The sequence below is a fragment of the Haematobia irritans genome, chromosome 2 (assembly GCF_050003625.1).
Source record: "Haematobia irritans isolate KBUSLIRL chromosome 2, ASM5000362v1, whole genome shotgun sequence".
Lineage (NCBI taxonomy): Eukaryota > Metazoa > Arthropoda > Insecta > Diptera > Muscidae > Haematobia > Haematobia irritans.
The window spans coordinates 230986026-231000120 of NC_134398.1; the positions used below are offsets into that span (position 1 = coordinate 230986026).

The 14095-nt window shown below is 32.7% G+C and overlaps 1 protein-coding gene across 2 annotated transcripts in view; it reads left to right on the plus strand.

Annotated features, from left to right (window-relative positions):
• The first annotated feature begins 60 nt into the window (after nt 1-60).
• Nucleotides 61-14095, plus strand: part of aop (ETS variant transcription factor anterior open) — a 70782-nt gene continuing 56747 nt past the window's right edge. Inside the window, exon 1 of one of the 2 annotated variants that reach the window (XM_075297814.1) lies at nt 61-2937. The gene's annotated coding sequence lies outside the window, so the exon portion shown is untranslated. The remainder of the gene's footprint in view (nt 2938-14095) is intronic. The other variant, XM_075297815.1, reaches the window with a different exon arrangement.

The following is a 14095-nucleotide window of genomic DNA, read 5'->3' on the forward strand; positions in this document are numbered from 1 at the left end:
AAAGTGCAGAGTGGCAAATACAAATCCAAACGGCTTCACGTTATTGTATTTTGTTTTCTACGCCAGTCGTTTGTAAGCCGCCGATGACGTCGGTTTGGTTATTTTAGCAAGAGAAAAAGAAACTCGCAAAGAAACACAAACAATAAAAAGAAGAAGAACACAAAAAAACTCACATCACGTTGGGAATGTGAAAAGAATTTTTAAAATAAAAGAAAATAAGAATAAAATTCCAATAAGAATTTCGTGTTGAAACATAAAAATAAGAAAATAACAAAACGTATAGTAATAAATAAATGAATGCTAAACAAAAACACAATAGTAAAATATTAATAAGAAATCCAAAAGAAAGATAATTTTCATATCTCAACAAGTGAACAACAACAACAACCATCTGAAAATAAAAACGGAAAACGAAGAAAGCAACATTAAAAACATTGCATTTTTATTGAATAACGGAAATAGCACCACTCATCCTCCCCCTCTTCTCAAGAGACAAAAATACAATTTTAAAGAAAACACCGATTTGTTTGGAGTATGTGTAAACCGTTAGCAATAAAACAAAGTTGTATTTGATTTTTCATAACTTTCTGTTGCTGCATTTCTCCATATCTGTTAGTGTTTGACGAAAACAAATGAAAGATTAAATAATTAAGTGTGATAGCCAGCCTGCATACAAAACCCAAAAGGTACAAACAATAACTTCGTCTAGAGTGTTGATGATAAACAGTTTTATTACAACAAACAGCCGTACAACAACAAGAATAATTCATACTGGGCTAGATAACAAGCAGCAGTTTGGAACTCTTTTTGTTGATTTGCATTTGTCGTGTTTTTTTTCGGATGTTTGCATTGCATTTGCATTCTCCAATACTCACCATAGCTGTCAACTCTTAATGTTCTTCCCTCTCTATCTCTCGCTCCGCGTCTCTTGCTCTTCAAGTTACAGTTAAACTGTTTGATAATCAAAAAGTAAATAGAAATCTATAAAAGCGAACGTTTTGTTATTGTTGTCAATTCTAAAGACAAGGGGATTTTGAGTTTGTTTTTTGTCGGTTTTTGTGACAGATAACGATAACGAAATCTAAATAAACAACCAAAAATAAAGTTTTGTTCGCTCTCTCTCTGTTTCCCTCGGTGTTTGTGTGTAGTGTGCATTTCCTCCAGCAGCAACAACGACGACGTCAATGCTACACTTTGCCCCATTGGCTCTCGTCTCCCGTCATTCACAATTTTATTTTTAAGTTTTAACGACGTACAAAAGCGGAAGACAATCATCGTTTGGGAGAGACGCCATGTAAACTAAGAAGAAAATTGTTCAGAATCAACCCAGCAACACAAGAGCGAACTAGACACCGACAACAACAACAACGAAATTTCCATTTCTACGGAATAATAAGCGGAAATACCAAAGTTACAAGCAGTAATAATCAACGAGAACCCTGATTGCCCCTCTCACCCATCAACAAAGAGAAGGAAAAACAAACAAAAACATAGAAAAGGGCATTTACAAGTGCAAAGAGCACACACATACACATATAAATAACGAAAAAGAAAATCAAAACAGACAAAAACAAGAAATCTCGTAACTCGAGCAAAAACCTATAAAGAAGCAGAATAAGAAGAACAACAATAAAACCCACAGACGGAAGTAAGTTTATTCAACAGCCATACTCTTGCTTTAAATCCCCCCTTTTTACACACAAATCACTCACACGCTCATTCACTGTGCAAAAGAAGAAAAATGCATTTTTAGTTGAAGAAATCCAAGAAAAAAACATAAAACAGTGACGACAACAACAAAAAGGAAGCAACACACAAGCATTCTTGTCAATCAGAGAGCCATAGACATTTACTAAGCTCTCTTATTGTTGCACTTTACTGTTTGGCTCTCCACTCAATACAAATATTTTACTCTCTTTGACAAACAAACGACTACGACATACGGTGTATAATAGCGCCCGCCTGCCTGCCAGTTAGCCAGCACAAAGACGAATAATCAAAACTGCTGAGTAGCCAAAAACTGAAATTGCGAAAATTTAAGAAGAAAAACAAAAGAAAAAAATAAACAAACACAGTTTTACCCAACACAGCCGGCAGTTGATTTTGCAGTTTTAAAGAAAAAAATCTAAGCCGGAACTTTCTTCTCTTAGTCGCTTGCCCCCTTCGCCCAAAAACAACAACAGCACAAAGTAAACGTAAAAGCAAAAAAAGAAATTGAGAAGAAAATAAGCCAACCTTTAGTAAGCAGAGAAGGCCCCCCTTCGTTATAGCACAGCGCATACAAGAAAGGTAGGCGATTTTTTCTTTTTGCTTTATTTTTGCCACTACTTGACTTGTGAGCAGTTGTTGGTGTATTATTATTGTTGCTGCCTTACAAGGAATTTACACAATAATAACAACAATCACATCAACAGCAGTAAAGGCAATTACATTTCAATCGAACAACAGGAATACAATAACAACGGCAATAAAACGGCGGCCTGTTTACCCCCACTGTCTCTATAGCGCATTGATTTGCATTGCATACTGCAATATTTTTCTGTTGAATTGACTCACAGCAGTGGCAACATAACAGTGACGCAGAGAGTAAAGTCTGATGTAAATGCAAGTGTGCGTGTGTACGTACATATGTTCTTGGTACATCATAATTCCACTTACGCTACTACGTAGGTATATCCGCTTCCGCATTTTGTGTTGTTTTGTTGGCTTCCATCCATTCTAAATCGTATCCAACAACAACAACAAAATATTGCAAAGTACAAAACACAGACGAAAGCAAGAGTATTACGTACTCAAACCATTAGACCGACTGGTGAACTTTCAACAACTGGGTGTCCTTCCAGTCGAATAAATCACAAATCACACACACACACACACGACGACAGCAGACATAACGAAGTTCTAATAACAAATCAGCGGGGATAGTAAACAGAATTGGTAAGTCTTCTTATATAATTATTTACAAAGGTATATTAAGCAATTGTAATGTGCCTTAAACACAGAGAGTTATGAGTTCAATTCCAACTTTCGACAAACATGAAAACCTATTTGGAAATCTCTTATTTGAAGTGAAATGAAAAAAGGAATCGCACTACATGTATGATTTAGTTTTGCATATATATTAGGGTTTATGTTTTAAATGAAATCGCCTAAAATGTGTACCAATCAGACATGCAGCCCTACATGTTTTTCACACTGTTAACCCTTTAGAAGCTTCTACATGAGTGATATGCTCTAGTATCATATGGACCCATGGCACCGAGCCGTCTTACAGCCTATAACTACACAAAAAATATATCACCAAAATATTTCCAATTTAACAGTTCATTGACGTTGAAAATTGTTTCCATCAATAAATTCATAGAATTAAGATTTTAATAAATATATGTTAGAATTATTTAACATTTTTATATATATATTACATGTTAGCCTGATACCGAAACAGGCAATTGACGTCCACATGCATTATATCTAATTATACAATTATTTTTCGAGCTTTATGGACAGATATAGATTAAGGAACATGGTTAATAGCTAACCATGTTCCTTAATCTATATCTGTCCATAAAGCTCGAAAAATAATTGTATAATTAGATTTTTATATATATTTAATTAAAGGATTAATTGGTACAATTAACTTTTTTTACTCAAACTCGAAAGACTAACCCAGCAAAAAAAGCGTCGCCAAAAAAGTAATGAAAATGTTCTGTTTGGATCCGGAAGTGGTGCAAAATTGACGCAGAAGTGATGAATTTAACATGGTTGTCATAGGACGGATCCATTTCAACAGCCGTTGCACTGAATTTGCATCACTTCTTTAGGTGTGATCCGAATTCAATGTTTTGGATGTAAATTAAAAAATTCTGTGATATTTTGTCAAATAAATAATTATTATAAGTTTTTATAATTTTTAATGGATTCTAATGCTTGTCGGAAACGTTTGACCTCAAATATTTGCAAAAATTAACAATTTTTTCAGATTGGATTTAGCTTTTTTTTTCGACCAAATTTAAATGATTTGTACCATTTTATGAATTTTTACTGTGTTTATAACTTATTTGAAACAACAAAAGTTAAAATTACCCATTATAAGTATGAAAAAATCTAGTTATAAAAAAATTAATTAAAAGAACTTCCTGGGTAGTTAAAATAAAGAACATCATTGGAAGTGCATCTCCTGGAAGTGCTTTTAAAGTTGTGTCTTTGGAAGAACTTCCAAATTTTTTTTGCTGGGAAGCTATAAAAAGAAGTTGAGGGATTGGTTTTTTAATTTTTAATTAAACATTTTATTTAATACAATCTATTTTTTAATCAAACTAAAAACACTAACGGTCATTTTCATGTAGCTCCGTTAGGTTTTGACTGCCAGTTAACAGAATGTAAATTCCAAATATCTTCTCTCCAGTTAACTTTAACTGAAAAATTTTCGGCAGTTAAGTTCCTAACTGGCATATGGAATATATACCCAAGATGGCAGCTATGCCCATAATACGGTTTAAAATTTCGTTAGTTAACGGAGCACTAACGGAGCTTCATGAAAATGGGCGTAAGTCAGTTAAGAAAGGGATTGAAATAGTTACGAGTTTAATTAAAAAAACTAATTGAGTTTGGCAATCAAAATCAATTAAATTTTTAATTAAATCAATTAAAAAATAATTTAAATTTTCTAACGAAATCAATTAATTGTTTAATCATGTATTTTTCTTATGTCCAATTAAAACTGTGATTGATACTATCATTTTCGTGAAGACATTTCAAATAAAAAATGAATTGGATCAATTAATTTCGTGATTGAATAAGAATTTTTTTGCGTGTATGGGAGCTTTTCAGGGCAGAGTAAATATTGCCTACCACAGTTGGAGAAACTGGTTTTGGTCCACCCATAGAAACTAGAATCTATTAATATTTTCTGGGACTATGAACCTGTGCATGCGTCTCTTTCTCTTCATTGTAGCAAAGTTAATACAATGACTTGCTTTAAATAAAAAAAATATTCAATGAAATTAAATTAGCGTATTGATTTTTATAACACTTTAATATAGCACAATCTACAAAAGTCAAAGCTGTTGTATTACCAGATACGGATATGACCTATTTAAAGATGAAAATGTAAAAAAACGACAATCTTTCCATTTCTGTTTTATTCAGATAAAGAACTCTGTTGTTTAATATAGCTCGCTCTACGTATGGAATATAATTACAATATAGGCGGAAATTAATTCAATATTTCCATTGTGATTTCATATAACGACCCATAAGATACCGGGCAGCAACAAGACAATACAATGACAATAAACGGCGAAAAGCGATGTAATAAGAAGAAATCACAATTATGGGCTTAACAAATATGTTGCAAATACTTCTGAGATGGAATCTGTCAAGCTTTATATCTATCTCTCATCTGCCTACATATCTAGCTAACTATCTATGTATATATCATGATATGTATTTCGGCAAGCAGAAGGATAAACGTTATCGTTTTTCTTTCAAAGTCAATCTAACAAAATTGATCCATTGTGATACCACAAGTGGCGAACTTCTCTATTATAAATAAATGCTGCCCGATTTTATGTTTAGCTCAATGCCAAGCAGCGTTACAAATTCTGAAGATTTTTCGTTATTTTGACGATTTTTTAATGGTAAATTTGGCATTTGGCGATTTGACGATGATTTTAAGAAACATACAAGAAAAGAAAATTTTCTCTCAAGAAAGATTTAGTAAAAAAATTTAATCAGAACAAGTATTCCTTAATACTCGTAGTGTATTCACGATTTTTTTACGAAAAATATTTTAATAATTGACGATTTTCAGCTCTCAACAGGTGGCACCACCGATGACAAGGGACTTCCTTGTTATAGGCGAGTCCGACTATATGTTCGACGATCGAATTACAAAAAGAAAGAAATTGGAACTTTTGAAAAAAATACATAAAAATCAAAAGTTATATAGTTATATATATTTCCATTTTCTTTCTTTCTTCTTTTCTGTTTATTACATTGTATGTACTTTATTTTTTACATTTAAGCAGTTGTTTTTATACAATAAAATATACCTATTATTAATACAGTTTCCATGGATGTATTAATCAGATTTCCTTCCAGAGAATTCAAAATTTTAGTGTTTTTTGTTCGTCCAAATATATTTAGATCAGTGTTCCTTCGAGGTTTTCCTATACGTTTTTCAGTTCATCTGTTTGCCACCCACCAGTGATCAATTTCAATAAAATTTCTCTGTAATTCCATGCAATTATTACAAGCTCACCCCATTCTTCCCAAGAAACGGATCGCCATAAATATTTCCCAGAAAATTCAATAAACAATTAGCATATTATTGCTACAATATAACCAATACAAGGGGGCAATAACTACTAGCGAATAATAGAGCAAGAATTATCCGGAAATAGATTCCATTCAAATGTGGATACTATAAGAGTTTTCAATTACTACACATTCTTAAGTAATTATGAAGATTGCGGAGTCGATGATGAGGAATATGAAAACATTATATGGTTTCTACATAAGCCTTTTTTTGTTTTCCAAAAGAAGAGACATAGAGAGTGATAAAAACTAACTTAGAAAGCATAACATAGTGTTTTCCTTTCATTTCTTTTGTGTATGAATCTTAAGGAGTACCGACCGTTAGCCACCAATGAAATCAATGCATTTTAACGACAACACTTGCTTCCTCTTTCTCCAAATGTCATGTAAACATATCACATACCCCACATGCTATTCAATGCCAATTGAGTTAACTAACCAACATAATATCCCTCTACCATTTTTACTTCATACTATAGGCGCTTTATCTTAGGGTTGCCGTTATTGAAGATACCATTTTCTTGTATCTTATTTAATGCCAAGTGCTATTTACAGGTGCGCCTGTATATATCTTCACTTATATAGAGGCCTCCTAGGGAACAGTCGACCCTAGGAAAGCTTAAGTTATATATAAAGGCAGCCCGATATTTTAACCTCACTCCTCACTCCATTGTGATACCAATTAGTGCCGTCGAGTTCTGTGTTAAGCTCAATGATAAAATACCTCCTTCTCATACTTATGTCCGAATGGCATTTCACAATACTGTGAAACCACTTCGAAAAGATTTGTTATACTCAGAAACGTCCCCAGCATTGCTGAAATGGTATAAAGCAACTTTGATGTTCGCTCGAAATTGGGATTGAACCTACGACCTTATGTATGCAAGGCGGGCATAGTAACCATTGCGTCAATGGGACACCTCTACGTGTGTGTGTGTAGTAAAATATATTCATCTAAACCAAATATATGTTTGCTTATGGTAGCCGTTAGCAATTTTGTTCCTATCGAACTTTATTTGACTCAAAGAAACTACTTAGGCAATAATAAAAAGATAACTTAATAAAAAATAAATATGAACCCTAAACCAAATCTTTTATACAATTTCTAAACCCAGCTAAAATTTCGTAAACTTTTTGACAAACATCTGCTTGGGCAACCCTAATTAAGTACAACAGTCACTAAAAGTTAAACATATGGTGGAATACCTGTTCTCCACGAGAACTTTATTCAATGAGCCAATACAAATGACGAATACTATGACACACAGAGTGTGATTATGGGAGAATACATCTCAGACGAACAATAAAATCTTATCTACACAATTGTGTGAAATGAAATAAGCCTCAGGAATGAATCCGCGTGTGTGTGTATGTCTTTTTGCTTGCAAGTAAAACTAGCAACAGTTCCTGCTTCTGGTTTCTGGTCGTTAGTTCTAAATCGTTGAAGGAGGTGGGTGGAGAGGTTATGTGGACGTAGACCCAACCAACATCGATATACTCATGTTAGCTAGCCCACAGACACTTTGTCTGTCGTTTGGTCTCTGTTAGCATTCTCACCATACAAATAGACTGAACAACTGACTAATAATATGACCACATATCTACTAACCCTCTCTCTCTATCTCTCTGATTTATATGTAGACGGAAAAACTCACGTTGTTGTATGAGTGTTGTGAGGGGGAAACAGCGCTGTTTTCTAAGGTAACAGGAAGAGATAACGACGCACCTGATCTTGTTGCTCTTACCACATTAGAAAATTTCAGTATGCACACAGATAGGTCTATACTTTTGAGTATTGGAATACAATCTCATGCATGTTGTTCGATTTGGCTAGAAGTACCTTAGTGAAAATTATTTAAACATCGATTTTAATCCACCTTTACAATCGGCGCTGCAGAGCTGCCATCAATTGCTTAGTCTGCTATTCATGTAGATTTTTTTGTTGTTGCGGAAAACAATTTGACTAACACTAGTATTAGTGGTTTCCTAAACAATTAGCAGTGAAATGCCAAAGAAACAATTTCACAGACTGCGCAGCACTCACTTTAGGTAATGTCTTACACTTTAAGAAAATATACCAAAAAAAAATTGTAAACTCTCATAGCCTACTATTCTATTTTAGTTGGGGATTTTATCATATGTTAGAATTGGTAGAAGAAATTTATAAAATACATTGTGGGAATGTATCATCTTTGGAAATTTTTAAGTTTATGACGACTGGAGAGTCATTTGAATGCAGCCTGAATAAGAAATTATACAAAAAAACTCAAACAATACCTTATGACTACCCACGAAATCAAGAAAATCAAAGAGACTTAAAGTTTTGTACCGAGAACAGTACTGCTTCCTCTGATACTTCCATCTGCAATAGTCAAAACAGGCCACAGATATCTGCAGCAAAATTTTGGGATCCACATATCCTAATAGAAAATACAACGTTACAAAATCGTAAACGACCACCACGAGGGGATGTGTACAAAAAAATCAACAGCGATATGGTTCTTTCCATTGACAAATCTTTATATAGTCATTATACGAAACACATTTTTTTTTTTGTTATTTTGTGCTTACTACATTCTTAGATCATGAGAGTTGTTGTAATTTTTTAGTTCTCGACCATCACGATCTATATATCAATTCACTTTTATCAAATGATATATATTTTTTAATTTGACTGACCATAAGATTTGAAATGGGGTTAGAGATAAATTGCTTAACTGTAACTGTGGGTTACAAACACGGTTGCACTCGAGCAAAATATATTTTACCAAAATTTTAAGAAATTTTTTTTTTTTGCAAAATTTTGTCAAAATAATATTTTTATAGAAAACTTTGTCAAAATTTTATTTCTGTACAAAATTTTATTTCTATACAAAACTTTATTTCTATAGAAATTTTTCTCAAAATTATATTTCTATAGAAAATTTTGTCAAAATTTTATTTCTATGGAAAATTTTGGCAAAATTTTATTTTTATGGAATATTTTGTCAAAGTTTATTTCTATTGAAAATTTTATTTCAATAGTAAATTTTTGTCAACATTTTATTTCTATACAAAAAAGAAATGTCAAAATGTTATTTCCATAGAAAATTTTGTCAAACATTTTTTACTATAGGACATTTTGTCAATTGAATTTGCTTGAATCAAATTCATTCTATGAAATTGAATTTATTTATTTCAAATTCGAGTGCAATAAATTAATCACAGATCAAGTGATCTCGATTTATCTCAGTTTAAATTAATTTAATCCAATTTTAATTAAATTGGAAATTTTTAATTTATTTTTTAGTAAATTTACATTGAAATAGAATTAATTCAATATATATAATCTTTTTATAAACATAATAAATTATAAATACAAATATTTTACGAGTGTATTGATCTACCCACCTCATCCAATAAATGCCTCTCTCCACTCAAAAAAAAGTGAACTCACTATTTCACTAAAGCCAATTTAACTATATTTTAATTCATGAAATTATTATATTTGGAGAAAGTTTCATTTACTCTAATAATTTTTTGCGTACGTTAGTTAAATGAACTAAAAGACGGGAAAAAATTATACACAAATGAAGTAAAAAGTTTTACTAAATTCGTACTTCTCACAAAATAGTTCATTATTTCTTTAAATTTGTAAATTTTACTACAACAGCGTCCATCATGAACGTCGTATGTCACTAAAGACATTCTTGCAATTTTGAACTCCATTTTTTCCTTCAAACCACAACATTTTCTTTAAAAAGTGAAAAAAATTATTTATGTCTAATAAATTTTCTTGAATTTGTCGAAAAATATTTACTTATTTTTGTGACATCGGCGTGATGCCAGCGCTTGTAATACTGTTTAGTTAAAAATTTCTAAAACTATTCAAAATTTTCTAAAATTAATCAAAAGTTTTCTTCCTGGTGGGTTCACTGTTTTTTCAGTGTCCTACACTGAAAAAACAGTGAACCCACCACGAAAAAAACTTTCGGTTAAGTTTAGAAAATTTTGACTATTTGTAGAAGATGTTAACTAAACAGTATTACAAACATTGGCATCACGCCGATGTCATAAAAATATCTTTCGAAAATTCAAGAAAATTTATTAGACATAATTAAGTTTTTTCACTTGTTAAAGAAATTTTTGTAGTTTGAAGGAAAAACTTGGAGTTCAAAATTGCAAGAATGTCTTTAGTGACATATGAAGTTCATGATGGACGCATTTTTGGTAAAATTTACAAATTTAAAGAAATTCTAAACCATTTTGTGGAAGACACGAATTTAGTTCATCTTTATGCTTCATTTGAGTATATTTTTTTTTCCTCGGGTTTGGTTAATTTAACTAATAATACTAATATTAGAGTAAAGAAAACTTTCTACAAACATAATAATTCTATGAACTAAAATAAAGTTAAATTGGCTTTAGTGAAATAGAGAGTTCACTTTTTTTGAGTGTATCACCTTAATAGAATGTTGTATACAAGCGGTAGCGTTTTGTTCTCTTCCTGATCTAGAAAAACGACAACTATCAGGCGTCATAACATCACAATATCAGCGGACTATTATAGTGGACGGAACGATTGTTATATTTACGGAATCGCTGCAATAATAATTCTTACCGCGGCGCTCAGCTTCTGTAGAGATAGCTAACAATTTATTATGGTAAATCGGGCGCGAGAAGAGAATCACAACATCTTTCCATCTGTCGAAGCTTTCTTTCCGTACAATTTATTAAAAATATCCCAGGAGGAGGGAAAAGGTGATGAGTATGACGAGTCATAAATGCTAGAGCAAAATACGCGGGACTACAGTAGTCATGTTAACGATAGGGTTGTTGTTGTTGCTGATTAAAATACTGCTACGATTACTATGTGGCTGCTGTTGATGGTTGTTCTTTAACTTCTCCCTCCACGCCTCCTCCTCCCCCTAGAGTTGTACTTTTTTTCCGGGAAGTTCTTGGTGGTTTATTTGTCTATTGGAGAACATGTTGAATATATCTTTGTGTACACATTCACACATCTATTACGCGAGCGACCTGAACACACACACATACACGAATATGTACAACGTAAAATATACTCAACAATAAGAACACCAACAACAAAAGAGCAAACGTTAAGTAAATACAAAAACAAATGCGAAATTCACTTCCGCATTGCTCCACAAAGGCGAGCAGAAGGCAGGCAGGCATGCGAGAAAGACAACAACACGACGACGATGACGCCTGAACAACAACAGCAGCAACGAAAATACAATAAAATATATTGGTCGATATGTACAATAATACTTGTTGCTGGTGCTGCCTCCACCGCCATACAACAAAACCAAAAACAACAACATTGTTAAGAAGAGAACACGGCAGTATTTTCATGTTCATAAGACTATTGGAAAATGGTAGAGGTGGTGGTGGTGGTGAGAAGGCGATTGAAATTGGGATACGCTCAGAGGAGGAGGTGTGTTTGTGTTTGCTTACCTATATCTCTGTTGATGGTATTGGCCTATAGGAAATGTCTTGATACCTCTTAAGAGAGATATTCCGAAATACCAATGTAACAACAATAAAACCCACCGATGACCAATCTTACATTATTTATTAACATATGACACATGACACGCCAGACATCAGCTCTTTTACTCAGATCTCTGCCTCCGCCCCCCATAGTAAAGAGAATGCGGAAAAGTCTGTGTAAGGTGTATGCATTGCTAATCGTCCAAAGAAAAATTTAATTATTGCCCACAATAGGAAACGAATATTGAACAAATTTACATTCGGATTAGAAATTGTGTATTTATGATTTAAAAAGAAGAGTTTTGAGGACCTCGTCGGAACTGATTCGTTAATACACATTATGGTTAGAATAATGATGTCGAATTTTTCAAAATTTTAAGAAGAGATGATCAAATCAAAAAGAACAAACAAAATTTAAAAAAGCAGTTTATCCAGACCCGAAATATCATTGTAAGAGCGAGAATCAACTGCATTTTTGGCTCGGAATCAATACCAAAATCCTTAGGGGAACGACAAAATATTTGGATCCATGAAGGGCCGCAAATTTTAAAGACGTTTATCCTAAATGCAGTAAAAACATTTCTCGAAACTACTCAGCAAAAAAGGGCGTCAAAAAAGTACTTTGGGTTCCCGAAGTAGTGCAAGTTTGGATAATCTCCATTGCATTTTATATGGGCTTGTCATAGGAGGGAAGAACACTGTTTTGGATCCTTGGAAGTTCATTTGAATGAAGAATTTTAAAATCCAAAAAAAAAAAACATTAATTTTTGACCAATTTCCATTTTTATCAATATTTATAAGGAATTTTATCACAATGGACTGAATAGTCTAAGTGAGCCTGAAATTTAATCGGGCTGCCACTTTAACCTATAAGGAATTAATTAAAATACATATTATATTATATGTTTATGTTTATTATATGTTTAGCTCTTAAAGCCAAGTCGGCTTTACATTAGAAACCACAAAGGAAAACTTTAAAACACTCTGATATGTCACCAGAATTACTGAAATAAGATAAACCTTAAAAAAATGTCATGTAGTCGAAATCTCCAAACATTAATCTCAAAAATCGAAAGTCTCAACAAGGCATACGCATATTCTTCTCCATAACTTAAATTAATGAGACCTGTAACACCACCTGTAACATGGTAACAACTGTTCATCTGTCGATATGGGAAACACTGTTCACTGATTCACACATTGGCAATTCTAGCTGTGGTTTTCTGACAAGTAACTCGAATGAATAGACAACAGCAATAATGACAAAGGCAATAATAAGAGACGTTCTTCTTTGGCTATCATCTGGAAAAAAGTCACTTCCTTGATACCCCTATTGCCTGCGGTTCCCTCTTTATCCATAGTAATATTCGATAAATGTGTATGTGAGAGAGACCTATTGATATTTCTGTTGGCTTTTGTGGTTAATACAGAGTAGCAAATGTATCTTCTACGGTGGAGTTACATTCTTGGATACTTTACTGTAGCGATATTTATACCTCCCAGTGTGATGCATATCTAGTAATGGCAAAAAAGGCCTAGAAGGCATTTATGATGAATAGAAAGCCCTATGTTTCAGCGATCTATATTAAATTTGTATGTCATATTTATTATTTATATATACACTTTAATCATTTTTGGTTTACTTATATTACGTGAACTAAAAAAGAGAAAAACAATTATACTTAAATGAAGCATATCATTTACAAGTTTCGAATTATTCCTGAAGAATTTCCTGAAACTACATAAATTATACTAAACCTGTGTCCGTCTTGAACTTTATATGGCGCTAACTTCAAACTCCATTTATTCTTCAATTCCTTACCAAGACAAACATTAAATTATTACTTAATTCTTGAATATTTATTTATTTTTATCATATCAGCGTCTATATATAGTTTTCTATTTTTATAGTTTATATATTGTTAAAAGTTCAGGGGGAGAATCGGGACGAAAGCTGCAAAGTGCTTGGTGGTTAGGAGTTGCTATGACCGATGTGGACTGTAGTTGGTGATGGTCGAAGACGGCGAAGAACTTCAATGAAAAGAAGAGAGGATCAATGCTGAAAACCCTTGCCGGCATAATATCTCACGCAAAAGATATTATGGGCAAATAAGTGGGAAATAAAAGAGAGTGAGAGTTAGGTTTTATGTTTGGTTTATTGGGATGATTTGTGTGCTCACCTAAGTAAGTCTTTGAAGTAAGTGTCAGTTAAAAGTTCATGTACCATCCACATCATCTTATAAATAATTTAATAATTCACAATAGAGAACAGTGTTTTTACAACTAT